Here is a 19174-nt window from a genome sequence, read left to right on the forward strand (position 1 = left end):
CTAAAGTTATTGGTGCCCTCCTGGAAAATGAAAATCACTGGACCCTTTTTGTAAGTATAGGCCAAATCATAACGTTCTGAATACGCCAGGCTTGGTTCAGTAGGAAACCATACCAGACTAAACAATTTCTTACATTTCTTACAATTGACTGTTACCTTGTGCAAACTCTAATATATAATATAATTATAACAGTTTTTATAGGATATTATAGGATTGGTATTAGATGATTCTTTTAATCTTCTTTTTTATTTTTTAATCTCCTAATTTTCTGATCTTATTTTGTAGTTCTGTGACCTCACAAAACAAGAAGTCACATACATGGATCCATTTGGTGAAACCAATGGCAAGAAAAATTGGATTCTGAAGAATTGGAGGTAGTAGATTAACAATAAATAACATTAAGATGTTGATAGTATCCCTTTATTTCAAGGCTGTAATCATTTGGTCCATTTGTCCGTTCAGTTACATGACAACAGTGTTTTGGGAGCCTGAAAACATAAGCTTTTGAAAACGGATTTCTAAGTGCATGGTTTTGACAATGATGCCTTTACTGTCTCATAACAATATTTAATGATGTTTAAAAATCAGCCTTGCATCACAGGAATAAATTACCTTTTTAACTGTACAGAAAACAATTATTTTAAATTGAAATAATATTTCACGACATTATTGTTCTTACATAAATGCAGCCTTGGTGAGCAGAAGAAACTTAAAAAATTAAAAAGTTATAATATTTTTGAACTTTTGACAAGCACACATACATACATACATAAAAATGCAACAACAAAAAAATGTCACTACCCTGACTAAGGTCTATAACTTCTTGAGTTATAGAGATGTTATAGAGATGGGTATAGTGCCTGGGAAGCTCAATATGGTAAACCCATGAATGGGTTGTCAGTGATCAATAAACTGAATACACACTTCACCTTTAATTAATTGTACAAATTTCTAACATTTAAAAGTCATGACTTAAAAGTGACACCGCAAAAAAACTGAGACACGTCCTGACCAGATATTTATTAAAAATACCCCCGTCCACAGTCTACTTTCATTTAGTTAACACTTGATACTTGCCAAAGTGTGTTGTGTTTAGAGTCTTGCTACACAACAAAATTATTCTGCTAATGGATTTTATTATAGTGAAACATTACCTTAAATGACCAAGCATATGAAAAAACAACAACATACTGTATCAGCACTACATTCAGAACAAATACCTAATAATTAAGCTTTATTTTTTCAGTTCTTTTGCCAAAGCTAAAGGATGTGCCCTGAAATGGACATGGAATGATGTGCCCCACCCACGACAAGAGGATGGACATTCTTGTGGGGTCCATGTGCTAATGGTATTTTTTTTTTCTCATTTTCTAAAATCTGTCGATGTACTTTTATTTTTATGCATTCTGATAAATTATTTAAAATTCACATTAAAATTTATATATATATAGTTTGCTCAGGCCCTGCTTGAGGGAAAAGATTTCGTGGATGGATATGCCTCAGTGGATATACCCCAGCTAAGGGCACAGTTCTGCAACATTCTGTTCTCCTCTTTAGGTGCTGCCTTTCATAAAAACTAAAGCAAAACATACAAATTATACATTTGGGGGGACATGTTCGGTTCACTTAGTTTGGTCGTGACCATGAGTTATTAGATCAAGTCAAGTCACCTTTATTTATATAGCGCTTTTTACAATGCACATTGTGTCAAAGCAGCTTTACAGTGAGTAAGCCAGTGGCGAGAAGCGACAGCAGCAAGGGTTATTTAATTAATATTAATTAGTGGGAATGTGATATGTCATGACCACAAGATCATGTCTACATTATATGTTCAAAGTGAAGCAGCGCTGCACAGACCGAACGGTTTTGGATCATTGCTTCTCCTCTTCCTTGCCAACTCGTGACAATAAGAATGTCACTACTCATGGTTAAATGAATATCTCATGGCCAAGACAAAACTACTCATTTGATTCTTAATATATGATTTGCATATATATATATATATATATATATATATATATATATATATATGATCATATTTTTTCCCTGCAGATAGAGGTGTAAAGTGCACAGTGTGCTGGAGTGTCCTGATGAAAGAGAAGGTAAATGGAATAATCTGTTTAATACTGTAATTAATTACAAAAAAACAAGCATTGTTTCACTTTTAGGTGTGCTGTCAGGAATGCGGTGCACACAGCCATTTGAGATGTCAGCGAACACCATGTGGCATCTGTGTAATTTGTAAGTAAATTCTAAGAACAAACAGTTATTCAACACACTGTATAAAATGTGCAGGCTAAAAAAGCTGTGCAAACTGCAGTGAAACTCCCACAAAAATCAAAATAAGTATATACTGTTACATACTATATTTCAAAGCAAATTTAAGGATATTTTTAAAATGAAATGGGCAGTTTGAATAAGGGTATGTTTATATGCATGTTATGCAGTACTGTACAGTTTGTTTTTGGAACAGTCTTTTTAATATTCTAATAGTGCTTCAACTACTGAAGGTATTTGACCTCTGGTGATGCACTTTTTTTCATTAAAAATTTTGAGTGCATGCTATCTTTTTACATCATAGCTCTTGTCTTAGGAAAAAATACAATTATGCATTTAGACTCAGAAAGTCTCAGAAAGTTACAAGTGTATGTTTCGCTGAAGCAAGAGGGGAATGTTATTAGTTAATAATATGTTTGGGTCTGTTCCTTATAATGTATGACTTCAGAACTGTTGTCCATTGTAGAGGTATAGAGGATGATGTATCCCAGTACAAGTTTAGTTGTACACCCATTTTAATGTTTTCTATAGATGTAATAATTAGTCCTCCTGAGATTAGAATGGCATTGCTGTTTATGATGATGCTTCAAATAGCAGGTGAAGGAAACAATATCTTCGGACATCTACAAAAAGGAGAAAGTAAGCAGACAGAGGAAAGAACAAGACCTCCAGATGATGAGAAGAAACAAGAGGAAGAAGAGAAAAGGGAAACTCACAAAACAGAAAAAGTGGAAGTAAAAACAAAACAATCAAAGGGTACAAAAAGAAAGGGAAGTGATTCATCAGACAGGGAAAAAAAACAAGACAGCAAGGAAGAAAGACAGCCACAAACCTTTGACACTGGCAAGGATGCAGGTTTTGAAAATGAGGAAATAGAGGCAAGAGACAGTGGAGATGGTCCTTTGAATAACCCCACAGACAACATTAAAGGCATCAAAGTGTTTGGACGCTTAGCCCTCACTGGTCAGAGAAAGTCCCCGTATGTTGTCACAAAAGAAGAAATTCAGCGCAGAATAGAAGGGGAGAATATGTCCTCTAATGTTTTCAGAGATCTGCTAGGAGTAAGTTCATTTTTAAATTGATAAGGTTGATATATTAAGTTATCAGTTGTGTTTTATATTTGTTTTCATCTCTATTAGTTTTATTTTAGTTCTAATGCACTACTGTTCATTTTTCTTAAGGGGCGCAAAAAAAATCTGCCTGAATTAGTCCTCAATCTTCCCAAGAAAATGAAGACTAAGACAAGCATTTTTAGTGCACTAACAGAGGGAGAGGCTTCAGACCTAGCCACTGGTCTAACTAAAAGTCTTTGTCAAAATGTCAGTCCAAAGTTGGTACGTAATGACATAAGTGACCACAATGCAGAAGTAACCAGGTACAGTACATTTTCTTAATGCAGAGCTACTGTATTGCTGATATTTAATGTAATTTTATTAACTGTTTCATTTTTTTCTTTTCATTAAAGGACAACTCTGGCTAGTGTGCGTGCCAACTTGCAATCAAGCCTGGATTCGAGATCAGCTTTCAGTTTATTAACCCACACATTTGGTCCACAGGCAGTGGATGGAGTGTTAGGTTTCATCTCAGAGTGTCTAAAATGAAAGCAGAACAAAGCAGCACCAAACTGTATGTGAAATGTTAAGGTTGTTAAATCTGACAATAACCTTTTATGTTTGATATTTTGTTTATACAGATGGTTCATCTCTTCAAAATGTTCCCAACTAACTGAATCAGGGGCCTTTTATTTCTGTAAAATACCCTTATATTTGTGTTATATTAATAATTTTGTTATATCAATATGCTCAGTGTAAAATAAGCTTCTTACATCTTTAATATGTGGAATAATTAAAAAAAAATTATTTGATGAATGGCATATGATTCCTTCTTATGAACACAAACAGAAACATACCACATGTCATCTAGCCACATTGCAATGGTACTGTAACGGTAATAATTAATAATAGATCTAAAATTTAAAATTTACATTTACGGAATCTCTTTTTAGCACACAAAATACATTACATTGAAAACAGCTTTGCAGATTCTTCCGAAAACAGTATTGTTTTGAAATTAACATCAAGTTAAACAAAACATTTGGCCACACTAAAAGCAGCTTTTCATTTGATCCCAAAATTTCATACAAGATATTCTGCACCCAATCCTGTATTCACATTTTCTTTCATTTTCTTACTTTTTTTGGGTTGTCTCTTTCTTCTTTTAAATCCTCCTGAGTTTGTATCAGAAATGCAGGTTTTCTTGGAAACCTTGGAAGTCTTTTTTCTGTTTTTTGCATTGCATGGGAAGAGTGGCTGTATCTTCCTTGAAGTGTCATTGGTACAATGCCTTTTTGACAAAAGACTTCTGTCTTCTTGTTGCACGTTAATATAGAGATCATTTATTTGGCTTTTGATGTTCTCTGGAACAGTCTGCCATCTTTTGACAATTTCAAGAACATCTTCTAGTCTCCGGAAGTCTGAACTTGTGTCTTGTTTCTCAAAATACGCATCAGCATTGTCAGATTGATTCACAGAACAGCACGTTTTTTCATTAATGGTCATGCCAAACAACTGTTGTGCTAAAATAAGGCAGGGACATATGCCATGATATGAGAATGTGCAACAGGTACAAGAATAGGTTTCCAAATCTGTATGATATGTTCCTCTCCCACAAAGGCTTTCCACGTCAATTTCCATCTTCACCTCTGAACAGACACTGAAGTGACCTTTGTCTTGTACAGCTCTTGCATGAGCTTCCAGCTGAAGAGCAAGTTCAGGGAATGCATCATCCTTATCTTTGAGTATATCTAGCAACACCAAATGTTTGCATACTTCACCTTTCAAACCCACAGGGCAACTGCAGAAACACTCTGCTGGGCAGGTTCTGTAGGAAAGTGAGGAGTCTTGTTCGGATGGCACATTATACACATATATTTCCAATGATTCTCTTGTAATGTGGTCAATCCAGCCTTTTTCCATCATTCTAGTTGCTTTGTTAAATGTTTCCTCCAACTTCATGGCAACACAATTTGCCATTCTTCCTGCTGATTGCAAGTGTGTGTTTTATCACCTGAAAGTAAGTCTCTGTCTTGCAAAGAAGGACGTCAAGCAAGTCATCCAAACGTCGATTTCTTATCCCAGATAAGAATTGGTATTTCAGTCGATGGAAGAACCTGAATAAATGAAAAACAATTTATAATGCCAAAACAAGTTCATAATTATATATGGAAAAGTTGCAACAACAGTGAATGATATTAAAGGCTGTAAAGCAGAAATCAATTTAAATTCACAAGGGTCTTATTTTACCTTTAGGATAATACGTTATTTAGATAGTCCACTTTAGACATTCTACTAACAATAAGTAACTTTGCAACTACATGTCAACTAACCGTCATTAGAGTATTAGTACACTGTATGCTTAATATCTGCTAACACTTTATTTTGATGGTCCCCCAACAGCAATTCTTCTGACTATAAGTAACTTGGCAACTACAAGTCAATTTATTCTACTAATCCGAACCCTAACACCTAAACAATAACCTGACAGTCTACTGACAGTCTACTACTAATACTCTAATGAGAGTTAGTTGACATGTAGTTGCAAAATTACTTATAGTAAGTAGAATGTCTAAAGTGGACTATCAAAATAAAGTGGAACCTACCTTTCTATCAAATTGTTGGTCTCTGAATTCCCATGGTTATAACAACGTCCATAATCAGCCCATCTATGACTTATTGGTTCCCAGTACCTCTGGAAATAATTGCAAAGCTCTTTGTAGTGAGAGAATTCCTTTAGGAATTGTTTTGCCACTCTGTCAAAGTCAGCCTTCTGCAATTAACAAAAAGAGGTATTGTGAGTCTACAAGCAAAAAAGGCAACAACATAAAAGTTTAATAATATACAAGATAAAATATCTATAGGATTGTATAATATCTATAGTATTTTGCCTTTTCTGTGGTTTTTAAAAAACATTGGATGAATGGAACATGAATGGAAAAGTATACAATGTATAGTAAAAAAATGTAAGGTGCAAATGGTATGAATTCAAACATTTCTGACTTTCTGAAAGGGATAATTCACAGAAAAAAATGAAAATGCTGACATTATTTACTCACCCTTGTGTTGTTCCAAACCTGTATGAGTTTCTTTCTTCTGTTGAACACAAAAGAAAATATTTTAAAGAATGTTGGTAACCAGAGAGTTGACAACACCCATTGACTTTCTTGGTTTTTTTTTTTCTTCTACTATGAAAGTCAATAGGGTTCATCAATTGTTTAATTACCAACATTCTTCAAAATATCTTCTTTTGTGTTCAACAGATGAAAGAAACTCATACAGGTTTGGAACAACATGAGGGTAAGTAAATGACGACAAAAAAAAATGTTTTTGGGTGAAAAAATTAAGCATTAAAATTATAAAAAAAATTATACATTATGTACATATTACAATAATACAGTATAACCATTACAAATTCAAATTCAAATACCATAGGACAAGCTTTCATTTTTTTGAAGTAATCAATAATTTCTTTCCGGATACTTGAATGCTGTGGCCCACTAACACCGGAATCTGACTTCATCAACCACCGAACAACGGCCTGTGAACCAGGACATATGTAATGGATTAGGCAAGTATCATTAAATTATGAATCATTAAATTTAAGGGGAAAAAAAACTTCTTACTTGAAGTACATGGTACCAGCAAAGAAGAACATCAGACTCAGGGAAAACGTCATTCAAAGCATTTATTTCACTCATGTCTTTGTCAACCATGAAGCACCTTTAAAGAAAAAGAAAAGTAGGTTAACTTGTTCAGCACTGCTGTATCCATTCCAGCAGTGGATCCCCCAATAGATCAGTTCCTTAATAAATTACCTTGGTGGCTTAGGGAACAAAGGGCGTAGCCTCTGAAGTGCAAGCTTGAGGGTTTCTTGCGTCTCACTGCTTGTTATTATGTATGCAACAGGAACTCCATGACCATGGTCATCTCTCACAAGCAGTGTAAAAAGTGGAAAGGAATATTGATTCACACAGTGTGTGGCATCAAAAAACACAATGTTACTCCCATGGTCCTGTAAGTCTTTTCTCATGCACTCTGTTTGGAGAACAATTATAAGGTCCTGATCCTTACCCAGTGGCTGATAAAATACAACATTATCTTTTAAAGGACCAGCTAATAGTTTCTCTGTACTCTTACAATCATCTTTATCAAGATGTTTCCCTCGAAGCATACAGGTACGGATATTATGTATGTCTTCTGGTGTAACAAAGTATTCTCTGGAATGATAATTAACTTCTCCATGAGCTTTTGACCACTCATGAGCTTGAAGGAGGATGACATCTGGTTTTACGCCTAATGTGATCCACTTCTTGATCTGATCCACCAGCTGAGGGTGAATCTGCTGAAAATGACCATCTTCTACAGAAACATCATGTCCATTGTGCTGGTCAAATATTCTCTGCACAACAACTTTGTGTCCTTTCCAATCATTTTTTACTTTAAAAGAGAGGTATGCTTTACACCCAACAGCTCTGTGACTTCTTTCATATACATTTCCAGATCTTCTGCAATGGAAAATATAATATCCTCTTCTTTTATCTTTTAAACTGGAGCAATTTGTGGTCCTGAATGATTTGGTGTGCTCTTTGTTTATTATTTCTGTGATAAAGTTTTCTTCTTGATCATCTGGTTTAAGAACATGCACCTTGAGTTTAATGTTTTTCTGTCTTATTTTTCTCCTTTCTTCATTTTCCACAGACTTTTTGATAAACTCCTCCATCATGGAACATTTCTGAAATGTATACACACAAAAATGATACTTAGTTAATTCATTTTCAATCAGCATCACCAAACACATGTACTAACTTTAAATGAGGAAACACTAACAAAGAGCTGATAAGTTGAAAGATTACATTTTAAAACATTTTAAAGCTCTCCACATGAATGTAAATTGATTGGTGATTCATTGTTTCCGAATAAATGATGGTCCTGAATCAAGATGAGTGCATCTACCGCATATTGAACTGATTGTGAATCTACCCCATACTGAAATGATCATGATGGTCCTGGATCAACATTAGCGAATCTACCCCATATTGAAATGGTCATGATGGTCCTGGATCAACATTAGCGAATCTACCCCATATGGAAATGATGATGATGGTCCTGGATCAACATTAGCGAATCTACCCCATATTGAAATGGTCATGATGGTCCTGGATCAACATTAGCGAATCTACCCCATATTGAAATGATCATGATGGTCCTGGATCAACATTAGCGAATCTACCCCATATTGAAATGGTCATGATTGTTCTGGATCAACATTAGCGAATCTACCCCATATTGAAATGGTCATGATGGTCCTGGATCAACATTAGCGAATCTACAATATATTGAAATGGTCATGATGGTCCTGGATCAACATTAGCGAATCTACCCCATATGGAAATGATCATGATGGTCCTGGATCAACATTGGTGAATCTACCCCATATTGAAGTGGTCATGATGGTCCTGGATCAACATTAGCGAATCTACCCCATATTGAAATGGTCATGATGGTCCTGGATCAACATTAGCGAATCTACCCCATATTGAACTGATCATGATGGTCCTGGATCAACATTAGCGAATCTACCCCATATGGAAATGATGATGATGGTCCTGGATCAACATTAGCGAATCTACCCATATTGAAATGATCATGATGGTCCTGGATCAACATTAGCGAATCTACCCTATATTGAAATGATCATGATGGTCCTGGATCAACATTAGCGAATCTACCCCATATTGAAATGGTCATGATGGTCCTGGATCAACATTAGCGAATCTACTCCATATTGAAATGGTCATGATGGTCCTGGATCAACATTAGTGAATCTACCCCATATTGAAATGGTCATGATGGTCCTGGATCAACATTAGCGAATCTACCCCATATTGAACTGATCATGATGGTCGTGGATCAACATTAGCGAATCTACCCCATATTGAACTGATCATGATGGTCCTGGATCAACATTAGCGAATCTACCCAATATTGAACTGATCATGATGGTCCTGGATCAACATTAGTGATTCTACAATATATTGAAATGGTCATGATGGTCCTGGATCAACATTGGTGAATCTAATGGTCATGATGGTCCTGGATCAACATTAGCGAATCTACCCTATATTGAAATGGTCATGATGGTCCTGGATCAACATTAGCGAATCTACCCCATATTGAACTGATCATGATGGTCCTGGATCAACATTAGTGAATCTACAATATATTGAAATGGTCATGATGGTCCTGGATCAACATTAGCGAATCGACCCCATATTGAAATGATCATGATGGTCCTGGATCAACATTAGCGAATCTACCCCATATTGAAATGGTCATGATGGTCCTGGATCAACATTGGTGAATCTAATGGTCATGATGGTCCTGGATCAACATTAGCGAATCTACCCCATATTGAAATGATGATGATGGTCCTGGATCAACATTAGCGAATCGACCCCATATTGAAATGATCATGATGGTCCTGGATCAACATTAGCGAATCTACCCCATATTGAAATGATCATGATGGTCCTGGATCGACATTGGTGAATCTAATGGTCATGATGGTCCTGGATCAACATTAGCGAATCTACCCCATATTGAAATGGTCTTGATGGTCCTGGATCAACATTAGCGAATCTACCCCATATTGAAATGGTCATGATGGTCCTGGATCAACATTAGCGAATCTACCCCATATTGAAATGGTCATGATGGTCCTGGATCAACATTAGCGAATCTACCCCATATTGAAATGATCATGATGGTCCTGGATCAACATTAGCGAATCTACCCTATATTGAAATGATCATGATGGTCCTGGATCAACATTAGCGAATCTACCCCATATTGAAATGATCATGATGGTCCTGGATCAACATTAGCGAATCTACCCCATATTGAAATGATCATGATGGTCCTGGATCAACATTAGCGAATCTACCCCATATTGAAATGGTCATGATGGTCCTGGATCAACATTAGCGAATCTACCCCATATTGAAATGATCATGATGGTCCTGGATCAACATTAGCGAATCTACCCCATATTGAAATGGTCATGATGGTCCTGGATCAACATTAGCGAATCTACCCCATATTGAAATGGTCATGATGGTCCTGGATCAACATTAGCGAATCTACCCCATATTGAACTGGTCATTATGGTCCTGGATCAACATTAGCAAATCTACCCCATATGGAAATGATGATGATGGTCCTGGATCAACATTAGTAAATCTACCCCATATTGAACTGATCATGATGGTCCTGGATCAACATTAGTAAATCTACCCCATATTGAACTGATCATGATGGTCCTGGATCAACATTAGTAAATCTACCCCATATTGAACTGATCATGATGGTCCTGGATCAACATTAGTAAATCTACCCCATATTGAACTGATCATGATGGTCCTGGATCAACATTAGCGAATCTACCCCGTAGGGCTGCACGATTAATCGCATGAGATTGTTATGCGCATCTCGTCAGTAAAGCCGGTTCCTTGATTAGTAGTAAATCACCATCACCTGCTTTCAGATGAAGCGGCATTTAGGGCTGAGGAGATAATTAAGTGATTAATTTAGTGATGATTGAGCATTATTGAAGACACCTGATGTTAACAAGCAGAATCACTGAAGAAGAAAATCACAAATTGTAAGTTACCATTAAGGTGATGGGTGTTTGCTTTAGTTGGGCTCTAGACCATTAAATGTTTACTTTAATATTTACTGTTGTTTGTCTGCTGTTATTGATTTATAACAGTTAAATGAACAACGTAAAATGTTAGTTTATAGTGTTGGTTATGTTTTGACATAATCATGCTGTGATCTGAAAAAGGATACTTATTGAGATAGTTTGGTTTAACTTGTTAGCAGCAGTTTTGTGATTCTTCAGCCTATGATATCAGTACTTATAATTCAAAATATTTAATATACATTGTTCTGATCATAAGACTTTCAGATAAATTCATTTAAAACACAGACATCCATCAGCCTGTGAATCTCAACAATGGTGACAATAACAAAGCATGTTGCAGTGGCTGCCACCAATCACAACTCATCAATGGCTCCCATCATGCATTGCGGTATGAATAAATTATTATCTGAATTGTCTATGTAATTTACTTTTCCTAATTGAATATTCTGCTCCTCACCATTGTTGAGATGCATAGACTGAATCTTGACCTCTGTGTGTGCCGAAAAGAATGATTTTTTTTAAAGAAATCCTTTATATTATATCAAAAATTCTGGGCATTTATGCAGATTCACTAACCAACAACATAAATTGAAGTCAGAAAGAAGGATTTTAATGAGTTCAGTGATCAAGTTCAAATGATGATTATCATAATATAACCAACACCATCAGATCACGTTTTTCTTTGTTCAACTGGTGATTACAATTCAGAAACAACAGACAAACAAAATCGAAAGTTAATAATATAAGGGTCAAGAGTCCAACTAAAGCAACCATTGATCGTCATAACGGTAACTTACAATTTGTGATTTTCTCCTTCAGTGATTCTGCTTGTTAACATCAGGTGTCTTCAATAATGTTCAATCATCACTAAATTAATCACTTAATTATTTCATTAACTTAAACACTCTTGAGTGTTGACTCATACACTACCAGGAGTGTTAATTTAACACTGGAGTTTTTGCTGTGTACAAAGAGCCGTAGTTAACTGACAAGCTGAGCCATATCGCATTAATTATCACTGGCGATACGTCCGCGATATTAATGCGATATGGCTCAGCTTGTCAGTTAACTACGGCTCTTTGTAGTAAATGCCGCTCCATCTGAAAGCAGGTGATGGCGATTTACTACTAATCAAGGAACCGGCTTTACTGACGAGATGTGCATAACAATCTCATGCGATTAATCGTGCAGCCCTACTACCCCATATTGAAATGATCATGATGGTCCTGGATCAACATTAGTGAATCTACCCCATATTGAAATGATCATGATGGTCCTGGATCAACATTAGTAAATCTACCCCATATTGAACTGATCATGATGGTCCTGGATCAACATTGGTGAATCTACCCCATATTGAAATGATCATGATGGTCCTGGATCAACATTAGCGAATCTACCCCATATTGAAATGATCATGATGGTCCTGGATCAACATTAGCGAATCTACCCCATATTGAAATGGTCATGATGGTCCTGGATCAACATTAGCGAATCTACCCCATATTGAAATGGTCATGATGGTCCTGGATCAACATTAGCGAATCTACCCCATATTGAACTGGTCATGATGGTCCTGGATCAACATTGGTGAATCTACCCCATATTGAAATGATCATGATGGTCCTGGATCAACATTAGTAAATCTACCCCATATTGAAATGGTCATGATGGTCCTGGATCAACATTAGCGAATCTACCCCATATTGAAATGGTCATGATGGTCCTGGATCAACATTAGCGAATTTACCCCATATTGAAATGATGACGATATCAATTATCAAAATATTGATTACAATCAGATTCAAAAAGCAATTATTCTACTGTTTTTTTAAATGTCATATACTTTTTGCACACTTTATTCAGACTAAAATGATAGTAATCTGTTTTAAAGACCTGGAATTTATTGACATTTTTAAACATTATTATAACATTTTATTAAATATTAAATGTGTATTTGTGTGTAAAGGTATGAGAGAAAGGAGACTTTTAGGGGTTAAAGTAAGCTTAGCTATTAGCTAAACGGCACATGGCTGTTGTATGCATGTTCAGAGTTGCATTACATTATGCCATTTAAGTGTTTTATTTCAGTTTTTTTTAGTGAATAAATACATTTACAAAGTCAGATTTTTAGTTGCAGAAAGGGTCAAAGAAAGAGGACAGACAAAATAACTTACCTTTGTCAGTAAGCCGAGGCAAGAGAGGAGGGAACATTCAAAATGGACTGATTGGATTTGGTCGGCACACACTGATGACATCAGAGGCTTTTGATTGGTTGATTAAATGTTGATCCAGGATCAACAAAATTTGTTGATCCAGGAACACATCTTACTTGGCAAAATCACGGTGACCCACCGCCTATACATCTTGAGAACAGATTTGAAGTACTAAGGAATGTAAAGGTTACAACTGTTTCATCGGGATGGCCATCACCCAAACAAACTTGGTTCATGAGTGTTAAAGGATAGGGCTGGGCGATTTAAATCGCGATATTGTTATGCGCATCTCGTCAGTAAAGCCGGTTCCTTGATTAGTAGTAAATCACCATCACCTGCTTTCAGATGGAGCGGCATTTAGGGCTGAGGAGATAATTAAGTGATTAATTTAGTGATGATTGAGCATTATTGAAGACACCTGATGTTAACAAGCAGAATCCCTGAAGAAGAAAATCACAAATTGTAAGTTACCATTAAGGTGATGGGTGTTTGCTTTAGTTGGGCTCTAGACCATTTTGTTTACTTTTATACTTACTGTTGTTTGTCTGCTGTTATTGATTTATAACAGTTAAATGAACAACGTAAAATGTTATTTTATAGTATTGGTTATGTTTTGACATAATCATGCTGTGATCTGAAAAAGGAAACTTATTGAGATAGTTTGGTTTAACTTGTCAGCAGCAATTTAGTGACTCTTCAGCATATGATTATCAGTACTTTACTTACAATTCAAAATATTTAATAAACATTGTTCTGATCAAAAGACATTCAGATAAATTCATTTAAAACACAGACATCAATAATCAGCCTGTGAATCTCAACAATGGTGACAATAATAAAGCATGTTGCAGTGGCTGCCACCAATCACAACTCATTAATGGCTCCCATCATGCATTGCGGTATGAATAAATTATTATCTGAATTGTCTATGTAATTTACTTTTCCTAATTGAATATTCTACTCATCACCATTGTTGAGATGCATTGACTGAATCTTGACATCTGTGTGTGCCTACAAGAATGATTTTTTTTTAAACAACTTTTAAGAAATCCTTTATATTATATCAAAAATTCTGGGCATTTATGCAGATTCACAGTTATGCTGTAACCAACAACATAAATCGAAGTCAGAAAGAAGGATCTTAATGAGTTCAGTGATCAAGTTCAAATGATGATTGTCATAACATAACCTACACCATCAGATCACTTTTTTCTTTGTTCAACTGGTGATTATAATTCAGAAACAACAGACAAACAAAGTCGAAAGTTAATATTATATGGGTCAAGAGTCCAACTAAAGCAACCATTGATCGTCATACCGGTAACTTACAATTTGTGATTTTCTCCTTCAGTGATTCTACTTGTTAACATCAGGTGTCTTCAATAATGTTCAATCATCACTAAATTAATCACTTAATTATCTCATTAACTTAAACACTCTTGAGTGTTCATATACACTCCCAGGAGTGTTAATTTAACACTGGAGTTTTTGCTGTGTACAAAGAGCCGTAGTTAACTGACAAGCTGAGCCATATCGCATTAAATATCGCTGGCGATACGTCCGCGATATTAATGCGATATGGCTCAGCTTGTCAGTTAACTACGGCTCTTTGTAGTAAATGCCGCTCCATCTGAAAGCAGGTGATGGCGATTTACTACTAATCAAGGAACCGGCTTTACTGACGAGATGCGCATAACAATATCGCGATTTAAATCGCCCAGCCCTACTTACAACCCCCCCAAGCCAGATTCCCAGTGAAATGCTCTCAGACAACAAGTGCAGTGAGTTTGCTTCTTTCTTCTCTGAGAAAATCAATAATATCAGAAAGGTGATCAGCACATCCTTGAGTTGCCCTGGGGTCAGACAGATCAAACCGCCTGAGAAAGTAGTTACTATGTCTGACTTCAAAGAAATTGATGGCAAAATTTTGGAAGAAACCGTACAGCACCTTAAAACATCAACCTGCGCTCTTGACACACTTCCCAAACCATTTTTCAAAAGTGTGTTAAACAGTTTAGAAGCAGATCTCCTAGAAGTGGTAAATGCTTCACTTCTCTCTGGGAGTTTTCCAAACTCCCTGAAAACTGCTGTTGTCAAGCCCCTCTTGAAAAAGAGCAATCTGGATAAGACCATGTTAAGCAACTATAGGCCGATCTCAAATCTTCCTTTCATAAGCAAGATCATTGAAGAAGTTGTCTTCAATCAGCTGAACAAATTCTTATGCTCGAATGGATACTTTGACAATTTTCAATCTGGTTTCCGACCGCACCACAGCACAGAGACAGCGCTCATAAAGATAATAAACGATATTCGCTTAAATACTGATTCAGGCAAATTATCGGTGCTGGTACTACTCGACCTCAGTGCTGCATTTGACACTGTCGATCATAACATACTTCTGGACAGGCTGGAAAACTGGGTGGGGCTTTCTGGGATAGTCCTAAAATGGTTCAGGTCATACAGATGGGAGAGGTTATTATGTGAGTATAGGAGATCATAAGTCTGAGTGGACATCCATGACATGCGGAGTCCCTCAAGGCTCAATTCTTGCGCCACTCCTGTTCAACCTGTATATGCTCCCAATGAGCCAAATAATGAGAAAAAAACAAATTGCTTACCACAGCTATGCAGATGACACACAGCTCTACCTAGCCCTATCACCTAACGATTACAGCCCCATTGACTCCCTGTGCCAATGCATTGACGAAGTCAACAGTTGGATGTGTCAAAACTTTCTTCAGTTAAACAAAGACAAAACTGAAGTCATTGCGTTTGGAAACAAAGATGAAGTTCTCAAGGTGAATGCATACCTTCACTCTAGGGGTCAAACAACTAAAAATCAAGTCAGGAATCTTGGTGTGACACTAGAGTCAGACCTTAGTTTCAGTAGTCATGTCAAAGCAATAACTAAATAAGCATACTATCATCTGAAAAATATTGCAAGAATTAGATGCTTTGTTTCCAGACAAGACTTAGAGAAACTTGTCCATGCTTTCATCACCAGCAGGGTGGATTATTGTAATGGACTCCTCACTGGCCTTTGCAGTGACAGTTGCAGCTCATACAGAACGCTGCCGCCAGGATTCTGAGCAGAACCAGAAAATATGAACATATCACACCAGTCCTCAGGTCTTTACACTGGCTCCCAGTTAAATTTAGGATTGATTTTAAAGTATTATTACTGGTATATAAATCATTCAATGGCCTAGGACCTCAATATATTGCAGATATTCTCACTGAATATAAACCTAACAGATCACTCAGATCACTACGATCACATCAGCTAGAAATACCAAGGGTTCACTCTAAGCATGGCGAGTCCGCTTTTAGCTATTATGCCAGCCGCAGCTGGAACCAGCTTCCAGAGGAGATCAGACGTGCTCCTACTGTAGTCACTTTCAAATCCAGACTCAAAACACATCTGTTTAGCTATGTATTTAATGAATGAGCACTGTGCCAATGCTCGTCCGGCTATCTGTACTGTACTGTATTTTATTTTTTATTTTTCTAAACTGTTTTAATTATTCTTATTTCTTTTTATTATTTTAATTTCTTCTATGTAAAGCACTTTGAATTGCCATTGTGTATGAAATGTGCTATAATAAACTTGCCTTGCCTTGCCTTGCCTTGCCTAATATGTAATTATGACAACCACCAACACTCTTTACCATTCCAATACAATTCCATATTAGAATAAGGTTTGTGTTTGCTCTGTCACATGATGGTCACACACATCTTAAAGATAATTTTTTTTTTCACACTCACACAATCAGAAATGTTTCATAGATTATTTTAATTAAACCTCTAGTGAAGCACACAAAATGTCATGCATGTAAACAAGACTACATCAACTTTCAATTAGATAAGATCTCATCTCAAAATGTAATGCCAAGCAGAAAAAAATACACATATTTAAGACATTATAATGGCCTTAAAACCAGGAAGTTTCAATTTCAAGCTTTTAATGATCTGCAGGTATCCTGTCAAAGCAAACGCAGTGAGAGAAAATAATACTGTAAAAGCAAAGTGTTTTGCTTCTTTATAAAAAACAGCTTGTTCAGTTCACGCTCACCTCACAGAAGAAGATTATGATATTGCTAAAGTTGTTTCACTTTTAACAGAAGTAGAAAATAGAAGCCCAGACGTTTTTTTGTTTTGTTTTTTTTTATCAGCAACATACTGAGAAAAGAGGATGAAGCTCTTGTTGCAGAAAACACAAGAACAGCAGAAAAGAGGCATGATGAATGGTATCTGCATCTTTACAAAGCAGTAAAATCAGCTGGGTTTACCACATCCTCAAAAAAGTGTGGTAGAACAAGTCAAGCTTTCAATTACACTTGGTGCAGCAGAGAGAAGAACATCTACTGTAAAAAGAGCTGAAGTCAGACAAAGTCCTGGAAAAACTGGAAGCATATAATAACTACAAGAAGGTCTGGAACTGTTTACAAAATACCAAATGAAAGGCTTCAACTCAAAGTCACAAAAGCATTGCAGATTTGACCTGAGTGATAGGTCAGGTCCTGTAGGTTGGGAGGTGGAGCCTCCATAAATAGAGCTGGTTGGTCCAGCACATCTCATAGAAGCTCATCTTTGGGAGCAAAGAAAACACCTTGAACTCTTCACCATGTTCCTCCAGTTCCTGATCAGTGTGTGCTGTGTGGCAGGGTGCTTTATCCTGCTGAAACAGCCATGAAGAGGTGTCCCTGGTCTGCAACATTCTTCAGGTAGTTGATACGAGTTAAAGTAACATCCACAAGAGTGCCAGGACCCAATGTTTCCCAGCAGAGCATGCCCAGAGCATCACACTGCCGGGTGCAAACATGCATTTTAGTCTGGTAAATGTCATGTTTAACATTATCATGTAGTCATGTATGCAATAAACATTGCAAGGCTTGCAATTAAAGTTAAATTATTTCTGTCACAAAGGTTTGGGCTGGATTCTGGCAATGTGTGCTCTATATAAACAGAGTCTATGGCTGCCTTTCCACTGATACTCTGATGGGACCTGATGAGGGCATGATATTAAAAGTTGTAGAATAAAACTTTAAATCTGGCAACCCCACTTCCAAAAGTTTAGTTAGTTGACAGTGCACATGTAAACAGACACATTGAGTTGATGTATTTTAACCAGGGCAGAAAAATATCAGTTATTGATCACAACATCCAACATTGCATTTTTTTTTCATGTTGTTCAGTTTTATCCAAACAGTTTAGTCGTTAAAACCGATATCTGGTTTTTATTTACACATCTTTTGTGCTGTCTCTCTTTGTCAAAATATATAAACTCAGTCCATAATATTTCATTGTTTTTTTTTCCTTTCTTTTCTGCCTTTTAGACGATTACCTGACATCAATCCTGAACGTGGATCAAAAACAAAGAAAGGACAAGTAACTTCAAAGAAAACTGGCCAAGTTGTGCAAAAAAAGAACACTGTAAGCCTACAGGTGTCCTCACTTCTGCGAAAACTTGAAGACTTTGAATGGGATTTCGTTTGCACTTGTATGGACTTCAAAACAGAAACAGCATTTCACTGCCATTATAAAGCTTGGAAGAGCCAGGACATTTTTTAATAGAACTCCGATTGTATTCGTCTGAAAGAAGAATGTCATGTAGACCTAGGATGACTTGAGGGTGAGTAAATCATGGGCTAATTTAAATTTTTGGGTGAATTATCCCTTTAATTAAGTGCTAAGTGTTACCTGTTTGTTGTTAAGTGTTAAAATTGCATTTTATGTTTAAAATAAATTCAGCCAACATGTTCACAGAAGGCAATTTTCTGATCTTTGCTTTTAACCAAAATAAATGTTTTAAAACCCAGAAAATGTTGTTTTCTTTTTCATAGTGTGACTACTATACAATTTATTGCTGTAGACAAGTTTAATATTGTAAAATTATGTGGTATATACTGTATTTGGTAATTACA

The 19174-nt window shown here is 36.3% G+C and overlaps 3 long non-coding RNA genes across 3 annotated transcripts; 2 read left to right on the top strand and 1 right to left on the bottom strand.

Moving 5' to 3' along the window:
• The first annotated feature begins 295 nt into the window (after positions 1-295).
• On the top strand, positions 296-1535 carry LOC311283687. Its single transcript, XR_014626100.1, has 3 exons — positions 296-374; positions 1247-1349; positions 1452-1535. It is a non-coding gene; the product is annotated as an uncharacterized lncRNA (long non-coding RNA).
• Positions 1536-3233: 1698 nt separating this feature from the next.
• LOC311287188 lies at positions 3234-3986 on the top strand. The gene is made up of 3 exons (XR_014626702.1): positions 3234-3338; positions 3459-3652; positions 3743-3986. It is a non-coding gene; the product is annotated as an uncharacterized lncRNA (long non-coding RNA).
• A 1354-nt stretch (positions 3987-5340) lies between these two features.
• LOC311299292 lies at positions 5341-7329 on the bottom strand. The gene is made up of 5 exons (XR_014629092.1): positions 7148-7329; positions 6956-7052; positions 6760-6870; positions 5936-6102; positions 5341-5446 (listed from the first exon to the last, which is right to left on the bottom strand). It is a non-coding gene; the product is annotated as an uncharacterized lncRNA (long non-coding RNA).
• Between the last annotated feature and the right edge of the window lie 11845 nt (positions 7330-19174).

Source organism: Rutilus rutilus, assembly GCF_951802725.1.
Source record: "Rutilus rutilus genome assembly, chromosome: 1".
NCBI classification, from domain to species: domain Eukaryota; kingdom Metazoa; phylum Chordata; class Actinopteri; order Cypriniformes; family Leuciscidae; genus Rutilus; species Rutilus rutilus.